This window comes from Eubalaena glacialis, chromosome 4 (assembly GCF_028564815.1).
Source record: "Eubalaena glacialis isolate mEubGla1 chromosome 4, mEubGla1.1.hap2.+ XY, whole genome shotgun sequence".
In the NCBI taxonomy this organism is placed as follows: Eukaryota; Metazoa; Chordata; class Mammalia; order Artiodactyla; family Balaenidae; genus Eubalaena; species Eubalaena glacialis.
Window position 1 is genome coordinate 92,839,058 of NC_083719.1, and position 12,175 is coordinate 92,851,232.

Below are 12,175 nucleotides of genomic sequence, written 5' to 3' on the forward strand. Positions count from 1 at the left end.
TACATTTCAGTTCGGACTAGTCACCTTTCAGGTGCTCAGAAGCTAGACCTTGGCCAGCGTGGCTGGAGCCGCGTGTGGAGTGCAAGGTGGCGTCAGAGGCAGCGGAAGAGACAGGCAGGACCGAATCATGTAGGGCTTTGTACCTGTGGTAAGGAGTTGGGATTTTATGCTGGAAGTTTAGAATTGATTATTACCACCGAAAGAAAACAGAGGTAGTTAATTACTTTCTTGCTGATACCCATAACTCCTTGAAGGGATAAAGACTGCGGTGAATCGGACTGTGTGGTAGCACCTGGGTCTCCTTGCACCTGTGAGTCCTATAGAGACTCACCCAGAGACCACATCCCAGCACCTTTCTTTGTTTCTTTGAAGCTTATTGCAGAAAGAAAGAGAGGGAGGGAGGAGAAGAAAGGGAGGGAGGAAGGAAGGAAGGAAGGGAAAGAAAAAGAAAGAGGGAGGGAGGAAAAAGAGAGAGAGGGAGGAAGGAAAGAAGGAAAAAGAGAGAAAGAGGAAAGAAAGAAAGGAAAGGAAGGAAGGAAGAAGAAAAGAAAAAGAAAATTCAAGCCCATAGCCCAGTGGTCATCACACAAGGACTGGCCTGAATGATAACATCACTGTTGGGACAATAGGGACAGTAACCTTACAGAAGTAAATGTGTGTGATAATGAGGGAAATAACTCTAAGTCCTTCATTAGGAATTCTCTATAACATCTGGGGAGAGAAAGGTTGGGGAAGAAGAATGACACCTCGAAGAGTGTTATTTGAATACACTGAAGGGTACCGTTTGAGGATTATAACAAATTTCAATCTTGCCTTCTTGCTAGGGAAAGTCAGGGAGAGGAAATTTCCTTGGGCTTGAGCAGCCAGCAGACCTAGGTTTCGATCCAGCTCTTTGACGCTTGTGCTTTTGGGTATATGACCACCTCTCTAAGCCCAGCGTTCCTATTTTACACGATAATACCTTTACCTGTGTACTACATAGGTTAGTTTAAAGAATTAAGGAAAGTTTGTTGAATTATCTCACACGGTATTGTACACAGTGACACCCAATTAATGACTCTCATGAGCTAGACTCTCCTTGTTGACTGTCACCCCAGGTATGGAAGCTTCTTGGGTTGAGTTCTTAAGGAAGGGGAAACTATGCTGCTGTTTTTCTTTTAATGGCTTGACATTTTGTTCCCACCCCAGTCTTTCCTATCTGCCCCTTGTAACTCGTCCCTAAACTCTGGATGGTTCAAGAACAGATAGAGGGGAGGCATTTGTTTCAATTATTGGATAATGTTGGTGTTAGGAAATTAATTCTAAATTCTTCATCTTCCTGTCTGCTTCGACCTCACGTAGCCTGGGAAGGAAAATTCAGTAATTCAGCCAACACAAGCAGAAAGGACGTGAGAAAAGGGGGATATTTTCTACCCTGTTGCAGCAGAGGCATTACGGAAAGATGTACAAACGACATACAGTGTTAGTGCAAGCGTGGAACAGACCCAGTTTCCTTGTTCTGTATGGTAGGCAGACTAATGGTCCCTCAAAGGTGTCCACACCCTAATCCCCAGAACCTGAATGTGTTCCGTTGCATCCCCAGAATGTGAATGTGTTCCATTGCATAGTAAAAAAGGGGCTTTGCAGATATGATTAACGTGAGGGACCATGAGATGAGGAGATAAAAAACGAAGAGGAAAAGTGGGGAGTCAGAGATGTGGCAGAAGAGAAGGCAGGAAAGGGACTCAACCTTCCATTGTTAGCTGTGAAGATGAAGGGGGAAGATCCTTGAAGCCAAAGAATACAGACAGCCTCTAGAAGCTGGGAATGGCCCTCAGTTGACAGCCAGCAAGGAAACAGGAACTTCATTTCTGCAGCTGCATGGACCTGAATTCTGCCAACCACCTGAATGTACGTGGAAGCAGATTCTCCCCTGGAGTCTCCAGAAAAGGTCTCCAGCCCTACTGATGCCTTGATTTTAGCCCAGTGAGACTTGTGACAGAATTCCAACCTACAGAGCTGTGATAATAAATTTGTGTTGTTTTAAGCTGCTAAATTTGTGTTAATTTGTTATGGCAGCAAGAGAAAACTAATGCACCCTGTAAGGGGTGGAGAGTGAGAAGTGGGCTGTTTTTCTTACCCCACTCCTTGTGCCATTCCAGTTTTCTCATCAGGAGCATTAGTAAGATTTTGCATATAAGCGGTGCACATTTCATTTTAAAGTGCTTAATCCATATGGGGTTGACATTTTGTTTATGTTGGGTGTAAGGGATCTGACTTAATATACAATAGATATTAAATAATTTGAATACTTGTTATAATTTAGAAGCATTTGTAGATTTTCTTTGGATTTTCCCTTTAAACAATCATATCGTCTGTGGAAGCTTTCTTCCTTTCTACTTATACTGTGTGTGCATGCACACGTGTGTGTGTGTGAATGCTGAGACTAGGACATCTAGGGCAATGTTGAATAGAGTGATAATAGACATCCTTGTCTTGTTCACGGCTTTGAAGGAATGCTCTTGAAGTTGCAGCATGTATGTATGACGTATGCCATTTTAATGCATTTCTTGTTTATTGGGTTAGGGAAGTGCCCTATTTTTAGTTTGCTAGTAGTTTTTTTTTTTTAAATCATGAGTGAATGTTGGATTTTATTAAATGTTTTTTTCCTGCCTCTATTGAGATGAACATAGGGTTTTTTCTTGTAATGTGTTAATGAAGTGAATTGCATTAATACATTTTCTAATGTTGAACCAATCTTACATTTCTGGAAGAAACCAAACTTGTCATTTCAAAAAATATTCTGTTTAGAATTACTGCATTTATGTTTACGGACAAGAGGGGACTGTGGTTATCTTTCTCATACTGTCTTTGATAGTTTTGATGTTAGAATTATACAGATATCTACTTAATATTAGTAATTTGTTTCTGAAAATCAGATGTTCTATGCAAAAATATTAATTGGGAGCCTATTGCCCTCCATTTTAAATGGTAAAATTATAATGAGTTACTTGTTAACCCAAACCAACTTCCTAAAATGTAACTAAAATATAGTAAACAAACCTCAATTAAATAACAAACTATAACATTAGGCTGTAAATGTCTATAACTTTGCTTCCTGATCACCAAACAATATAGTTGTTAACAAATAGTTGCTTTGTCAGCAGTAACATATTCTCTTTCATTGTTACTGCTTTTCTGCTTAGTTTGCTACTTTTTCATTAATCTTTAACATTTCCTCAGCTTTTTTGGTTCTCATAATACAAAACTAGGGGAAAAAAGGGTAATATGAAATATGAAAGGTACTATGGAAATGTGGCAGAGAATGATTCACACTGAGGATGATACTTTAGTGCTTCTTTTATCACTACTGGCATCTATGTGAATATCCCCTTCATTGATATTCAGTGTGTTTTTTGATTTCCTGACACATGATGCTGAGAACATATTGTCAGTTGTGTTTGTAATGTAACTCAGGGCATTTCCCACACCTTTGTTGTTGTTGTTGTTTTTGTTGTTGTTATTGGTAAAAATGTATTGAGTTTTGGGTCCTAAATATATTATTTCCTATATACATAGTTGAAATGTTGTTTTGAATGATATATATGTTATATGATGTTGGAGTATTAAATACAAGAGTTAATTTATTGGGAAAACATTAATCAGGGAAATGTTCTGTGGAGTATGCCTATACTAGCTTTATAAAATTAGTTGGAGAACTTTTTCCTCTTCTCTGAAAAATTTAATGTCAGAATTAAAAAATCAACCTTGCTTTTAGAACTATCTGGATCTAGTATTTTCTTTGTAGGAAGATTTTAAACTACTGAATTAATTCCTTTAATGGTTTTAGAAGCATTCAGGTTTTTTCTTCAGTCAGTTTTGGTAAGTTATCCTTCCGAGGAATGTATCCATTGTGCCCTGTTTTGAAATTTGTTGGTCCAGGAAGCAGATAGAGTTCCAAACAAGATCAGCCTAAAGAGGATCACACCAAGAAACATTTTAATTAAAATGGCAAAAAAGTAAAGTTAAAGAGAGGATATTAAAAGTAGCAATGGAAAAGCAACAAGTTTCCTACAAGGAAACTCACCTAAGGCTACTAGCTGACTTTTCAGCAGAAACTCTGCAGGCTAGAAGGGAGTTGCACCATATATTTAAAATGATGAAAGGGAAAAGCCTACAACTAAGAGTACTCTACACAGCAGAGCTTACATTCAGATTTGATAGGGACATGCAAAGTTTTATGGACAAGCAAAAGCTAAAAGAGTTCAGCACCACCAAACCAGCTTTATAAGAAATGATGAAGGGACTTCTCTAAGGGAAAAACAAAAGGCCACAACTAGAAATGTGAAAATTACAATAGGAAAAAGCTCACTGGTAAAGGCAAATATACAGTAAACATAGTTAATCAACTCTGTACAAAGCAGTAGGAAGGTTAAAGTACAAGTAGTAAAATCATCTATATCTACAATGGTTAGTTAAGGGATATACAGAACAAAAAGTTATAAGATATGATGTCAAAAACATTAATTGTAAGGGGAAGGGAGCAAAAAATGCAGTCAGCCCCTTGATATGTGTTAGATTAGAAGCCTACCCCTCAGGTCATAGCTATCAAAGTATGAAAATAGGCCTCTTTTCTGGAAAGACTGGGCAGGTTTCAATCTGCTGGTTCTGTGCTGGGCCTGGGGGGTTAGCCATTGTGAGTCTGTGGGAGCCCTTTATGAACTATCTTTTAGATCCCTATGGCCTTGTAGGTCTTATGGATGCAAGCCCCACTGGTCTTTAGGGCACCTGTCTCTCAGGTGGAGGTCTTAAAAGTTGGGGCACCAGATTGGGGGGTGTCTAAATCCCTCACTCCTTAGGAAGAAGCTGGGAGTAGTGAGTTCCCTCCCAGTTGGGTGTTGCTGCACCAGGGGTGGGGTTTATGGCGAGATTGTTTCTCAGCTTCTCCTGCTTAGCTTGATGCGGGTTTTTTCTCATTTGCCCAATGAGTAAGAGTCAGGTAGTTTCTGGATTTCCTTCAGAGGGAATTGTTTCGTATGTAGCTGTTGATTCTGTGTGTCTGTGGCAGTATGAGCTTAGGAGCCTCTTACATTGCTATCTTGAGCCGGATCCTATACTGAGTTTCTAATGTCAATTATTAGAAATTATTTTTCTAGCATTTCTCTTTGGTTCTTTTTCAAAGATGTAGGTTGCTTGTGATATCTTTTGTTCCTTTCTTATGTACCCCCTTTTATTTCTCAAAAAGTGTATTTGAGACTTATATTTAAATATAAACACACTCATTTAGATATTCTCAAGGTCAAAAATTGGCATTGTCTTAACTGTTTCCACTCACTGTCACATGTTGTTTTCTTATAGGTTTATGTTTTGTTTTTAAACTGTAAGCATATGTTCCTTGGAAACTAAGTTGTGGTAATCATTTGGGTGTGTTCCTCTAGAAAAGATTTATGTCTGGTGTTGCTGGGCATTTGGGGCACTTGCTACCCTGGGAGCACTGTCAGACCATCTCATCCATTCCACATAGAATAGGCTGTGCTCTCTCCTGCATGAGGGAGGGCTGGTGTTAGTCACTTTCAAGGGAAACGTTTCCCCCGTTTTGTCCTTCTTAATAATAAGTGGGTTAATTACCTCCACTATTTCTCTCTGTAGGGTGATTCACCCCCCCCCCCACCATACCTAATTCACTTACTGAGGGTGTTACCTTTCAGGGGTCACAACTTTATACACGGGTCATTAGTTCTACTTTCCACTTGTTCAGGCCTCATGTCCTAACTCCCAACTGGCCCTATGAAGCCTAAGCCGCAAGCCACCAGCGATAGGTACGTAGATGTCCCAGGCAAATGCCAGCTCCAGAACTTACTTTGGGTTCATGCTATCTCTTATGTGTGGCCTCTGAGGACTTCCCTTATTTTTCAACCAACTCAGCCATGCATTTAGAAAGTTATTTTTAAATATTTTATCCAGCATTTTAATTATTCTGAATTAGGGGATTTCTCTGCATGCCTCCTGCCACATGGCAGGCACAAAACCCAGTTTGAGTTTCTTCATCAGTTTGTTCCTTGAAAAGCGGTCCAGCTTAAGAGCGTTGGAAGGCTTATCACTAAGCCTGCTTTTTCTACTAACAACCTATCTATAAAGGTAATAATTCTTACCCAAATAATTTATAATTTAGAGCAATTCTCACAGAGTCTCTTTATTAAAGTAACTTGGTTAAATTGTTTGGGAACTTCACAAAATTATTCTGAAGTTCATTTGGAATAAGAAACTGATGAGAATAGCCAGAAAAATTTAGAAAAAGTAGAGTAATGGTGGAGGACTAACTCCTTACTTAACACTAAATGTTAAACAAATATTCTAAACTTAACTATTAAAACATTCTCAACTTTATAAGGTAATTAACTCAGCGTGGTATTGGCAAAGGTACTCACTGTCAATGGAATGGAAGATATAACTGATAACAGTTCCTGCTGTATGTTACATCTTAATGTGTCTTAAAGCAAGCATCACAAATCAGCAGAGAAGGAAGGGCTTTGACCCACACCTGTCACTGGCAAGAGGGATTTGTCATTTTGGAAAAAGTAAGAGTATTACTTGATATAAATCAAAATAAAGCCTGTGTAGTTTAAGGAATTAAATGGAACAAAAAATCAAATAATAGAAAGGTTAAGTGAAAACATTTGTTTGATTGTAGAAAGGACTTCCTAAACTTAACAATCAGCGACTGTTTCTGGAAGAAACTGGTTACAAGGAATGGTGATGTAGTAGAAAGACTTTCCTTGTTTTGGCCATGAGAAAGTATTACCTTTCAAATTAATAAATTATCTTTATTTAAAAAAATAAATAAATGGAAGGAGTAAAACACTAATTGATAATCTTGATTTGGCAAAATTTAAAACTTCTTTATCTTCAGTAATTAAAGGGAAATTCCATGTATCTACAGGCCAAAGTCTTATAATAGATATAATTTAACAAATATAATGCTTAATAATAAAATATTCATGTTAATCTTTTGAATGCTGAGAACACCGTGGGACCTAAACCAAAAAGAGAAATTTCACAAAAGAGAAACATGAGTTCTGAAATATATCAAGAAGTATTAATACCTTAAGGGATTCTATGAAAACTATTTTTGTAACACTATACTCATTTGCATAAATACAAGCCCCTAAATTTCCAGTTTGGTTTTCTGATATTCATATATATATTTTTTTAAAATAAATTTATTTATTTATTTATTTAGGGCTGCGTTGGGTCTTTGTTGTTGCCCGCGGGTTTTCTCTGGTTGCATCGAGTGGGGTTTACTCTTTGTTGCGGTGCGCGGGCTTCTCATTGCGGTGGCTTCTTTTGTTGCGGAGCACAGGCTCTAGGCGCGTGGGCTTAAGTAGTTGCAGCACGTGGGCTCAGTAGTTGTGGCTCCTGGGCTCTAGAGCGCAGGCTCAGTAGTTGTGGAGCACGGGCTTAGTTGCTCTGCGGCATGTGGGATCTTCCAGGACCAGGGCTCGAACCCTTGTCCCCTGCACTGGCAGGCGGATTCTTAACCACTGTGCCACCAAGGAAGTCCTATTTATTTACTTATTTATTTTTTACTAAAAGCTCGGCAGGCCTATGTTTAAAGAGGCTTTGTCTCTTTCTTTCATTTTGTTCTTCTTTTGTGGTGTGATTGGGCTTAAATTTTTTTCTTGCAGACTTATTATTATTAATTTACTAATCATTATGCTTATTGTATTCATATATAAATGATGTGTTTGAATAAGATGGGGTTCGTCTTAACTTAGTTACCAGAGACTTTATGTGCAATCTCTTCTGCACCACCATTTTAGAGATCTTACAGAAGTACTGACTTGTCAATGACAGTGATACTGCAAAGAGACTGCTAAGTGAATGCTAATTCAGGAAATTCCTTACACGTCTGATATTAGTACAAGCAGGAAACCACCAGGTGGCAGTACAAGCCAAGCACAAAACCTGCACTATAATTTATAGATGCATATTCTCAGTTACACTTTAATTGGAATGAAATTAGCAATCGAATATCCACATTTGAGTAGAATCACCCACTTCCCTAGGTGTTTTTTAAACCTGGTTTTATACTAGTTTTTCAGAGGTGATGCTTTGATTTTTTTTTTTTTTTTTTTTTTAAACATCTGGTCAAGTTGCATGGGAAAGACCTGTATGCTACTTTGAGTAATCCAAAAGAACATCTTATGTGTTCCAGTCCAGACAAAAATGAAACATCCTTTAGCGGTAAGATTCCTGTGCTGCAGAACTATATGTCCTAAGCTGATCAGGAAAATAAAGCTGGTGCTTTTAGTCAGGAGCCAGCCTGCCAGGAAATATACATAGCAATTGGAGTTGAATTATTAATAGATACTTCTTTTGTGGGTTAGACAGCTCAATCTGTCTCAGTTTTTTTTAAAGTCAGGTATGACTTGATTGCAGCACTTAGTCACTTTCTGGAAATAAATAGTTGCTAGATAAAAATAAGATTTTTTTATTTTTATAACTAAATATATGTGGCATGTGTTTCATATCCATACATTTCCAGGAGTATTCTTAGGAACATCTGTTTCCATATTAGTAACTTTTCTATTTGGTGGTGCTAGAGTCTTTCTTTGGGGGAGCAGACAGCATTGGAAGATCTTCTGTGAGACTGGTGCTCCTGTGAGGCACAGCATAGCTCCAACAGCACAAACCCCCAAACCTGGGTTTCTAATGAGTGGCTTTAGTTGTATTTTTTTTTTTGAATTTTATTTTATTTATTTATTATTATTATTATTTTTAACATCTTTATTGGAGTATAATTGCTTTACAATGGAGTGTTATATTTATTAATTTTTATACAGCAGGTTCTTATTAGTTATCTATGTTATACATATTAGTGTATACGTGTCAGTCCCAATCTCCCAATTCATCCCCCCACCCCACCCCGCTTTCCCCCCTTGGGGTCCATATGTTTCTCCTCTACATCTGTGTCTCTCTTTCTGCCTTGCAAACTGGTTCATCTGTACCATTTTTATAGATTCCACATATATGTGTTAATATACGATTTTTGTTTTTCTCTTTCTGACTTACTTCACTCTGTATGACAGTCTCTAGGTACATCCACATCTCTACAAATGACCCAATTTCGTTCCTTTTTATGGCTGAGTAATATTCCATTGTATATATGTACCACATCTTCTTTATCCATTGATCTCTCAGTGGGCATTTAGGTTGCTTCCATGACCTGGCTATTGTAAATAGTGCTGCAATGAACATTGGGGTGCATGTGTATTTCTTTTTTTAAAAAATAAATTTATTTATTTATTTATTTCTGGCTGCGTTGGGTCTTTGTTGCTGGGAGCGGCCTTTTCTCTAGTTGTGATCAGCAGACGCTACTCATTGTTGTGGTGCATGGGCTTCTCATTGCAGTGGCTTCTCTTGTTGCAGAGCATGGGTTCTAGGCACGCAGCCTCCAGTAGTTGTGGCATGTGGGATCAGTAGTTGTGGCACACAGGCTTAGTTGCTCCGCGACATGTGGGATCTTCCAGGACCAGGGCTCGAACCCGTGTCCCCTGCATTGGCAGGCGGATTCTTAACCATTGCGCCACCAGGGAAGTCCTGCATGTATCTTTTTGAATTATGGTTTTCTCTGGGTATATGCCCAGTAGTGGGATTGCAGGGTCATATGGTAATTTTATCTTTAGTTTTTTAAGGAGCCTCCATACTGTTCTCCATAGTGGCTTTATCAATTTACATTCCCAACAACAGTGCAAGACGGTTTCCTTTTCTCCACACCCTCTCCAGCATTTGTTGTTTGTAGACATTCTGATGATGCCCATTCTAACTGGTGTGAGGTGATACCTCATGGTAGTTTTGATTTGCATTTCTCTGATAATTAGTGATGTTGAGGAGCTTTTCATGTGCCTCTTGGCCATCTGTATGTTTTCTTTGGAGAAATGTCTATTTAGGTCTTCTGCCCATTTTTGGATTGTGTTGTTTGTTTTTTTACTATAGAGCTGCATGAGCTGTTTATATATTTTGGAGATTAGTCCTTTGTCCGTTGATTCGTTTGCAAATATTTTCTGCCATTCTGAGGGTTGTCTTTTAGTCTTGTCTATGGTTTCCTATACTGTGCAAAAGCTTTTAAGTTTCATTAGGTCCCATTTGTTTATTTTTGTTTTTATTTCCATTACTCTAGGAGATGGATCAAAAAAGATCTTGCTGTGATTTATGTCAAAGAGTGTTCTGCCTATGTTTTCCTCTAAGAGTTTTATAGTGTCCGGCCTTACATTTAGGTCTCTAATCCATTTTGAGTTTATTTTTGTGTATGGTGTTAGGGAGTGTTCTAATTTCATTCTTTTACATGTAGCTGTGCAGTTTTTTCAGCACCACTTATTAAAGAGGCTGTCTTTTCTCCATTGTATATTCTTGCCTCCTTTATCAAAAATAGGGTGACCATATGTGTGTGGGTTTATCTCTGGGTTTTCTATCCTGTTCCATTGATCTATATTTGTGCCAGGACCATATTGTCTTGATTACTGTAGCTTTGTAGTATAGTCCGAAGTCAGGGAGTCTGATTCTTCCAGCTCCGGTTTTTTCCCCTAAAGATTGCTTTGGCTATTTGGGGTCTTTTGTGTCTCCATACAAATTTTAAGATTTTTTGTTCTAGTTCTGTAAAAAATGCCATTGGTAGTTTGATAGGGATTGCATTGAATCTGTATATTGCTTTGGGTAGTATAGTCATTTTCACAATATTGATTCTTCCAATCCAAGAACATGGTATATCTCTCCATCTGTTTGTGTCATCTTTGATTTCTCTCATCAGTGTCTTATAGTTTTCTGAGTATAGGTCTTTTACCTCCTTAGGTAGGTTTATTCCTAGGTATTTTATTCTTTTTGTTGCAATGATGAGTGGGATTGTTTCCTTAATTCCTCTTTCTAATCTTTCATTGTTAGTGTGTAGGAATGCAAGAGATTTCTGTGCATTAATTTTGTATCCTGCAACTTTACCAAATCATTAATCAGCTCTAGTATTTTTCTGGTGGCATCTTTAGGATTATCTATATATAGTATCATGTCATCTACAGACAGTGACAGTTTTACTTCTTCTTTTCCAATTTAGATTCCTTTTATTTCTTTTTCTTCTCTGATTGCCATGGGTAGTACTTCCAAAACTATGTTGAATAATAGTGGCGAGAGTGGACATCCTTGTCTCATTCCTGATCTTAGAGGAAATGCTTTCAGTTTTTCACCATTGAGAATCATGTTTGCTGTGGGTTTGTCATATATGGCCTTTATTATGTTGAGGTAGGCTCCCTCTATGACCACACTCTGGAGAGTTTTTATCATAAATAAGTGTTGAATTTTGTCAAAAGCTTTTTCTGCATCTATTGAGATGATCATATGGTTTTTATTCTTCAATTCATTAATATGGTGTATCACATTGATTGATTTGCATATATTGAAGAATCCTTGCATCCTTGGGATAAATCCTCCTTGATCATGGTGTATGATCTTTTTAATGTGCTGTTGGATTCTGTTTGCTAGTATATTGTTGAGGATTTTTGCATCTATGTTCATCAGTGATATTGGTCTGTAATTTTCTTTTTTTGTCATCTTTGTCTGGTTTTGGTATCAGGGTGTTTGTGGCCTCATAGAATGAGTTTGGGAGTGTTCCTTCCTCTGCAGTTATTTGGAAGAGTTTGAGAAGGATGGGTGTTAGCTCTTCTGTAAACGTTTGATAGAATTCACTTGTGAAGCCATCTGGTCCTGGACGTTTGTTTGCTGGAAGACTTTTAATCACAGTTTCAATTTCATTACCTGTGATTGGTCTCTCCATATTTTCTATTTCTTCGTGGTTCAGTCTTGGAAGGTTATACCTTTTTAAGAATTTCTCCATTTCTTCCAGGTTGTCCATTTTATGGGCATAGAGTTGCTTGTAGTAGTCTCTTATGATGCTTTGTATTTCTGTGGTGTCTGTTGTAACTTCTCCTTTTTCACTTCTAATATTATTGATTTGAATGCTCTCCCTCTTTTTCTTGATGAGTCTGGCTAATGATTTATCAATTTTGTTTATCTTCTCAAGGAACCAGCTTTTAGTTTTATTGATCTTTGCCATCGTTTTCTTTGTTTCTATTTCATTTATTTCTGCTCTGATCTTTATGGTTTCTTTCCTTCTACTAACTTTGGGTTTTGTTTGTTCTTCTTTCTCTAG

The 12,175-nt window shown here is 37.8% G+C and overlaps 1 long non-coding RNA gene across 1 annotated transcript in view; it reads left to right on the forward strand.

The window, feature by feature from the left end:
• The window catches only part of LOC133089866 (uncharacterized), a 252,779-nt gene that overhangs the window by 574 nt on the left and 240,030 nt on the right, over positions 1-12,175 (forward strand). The window lies entirely within an intron of this gene.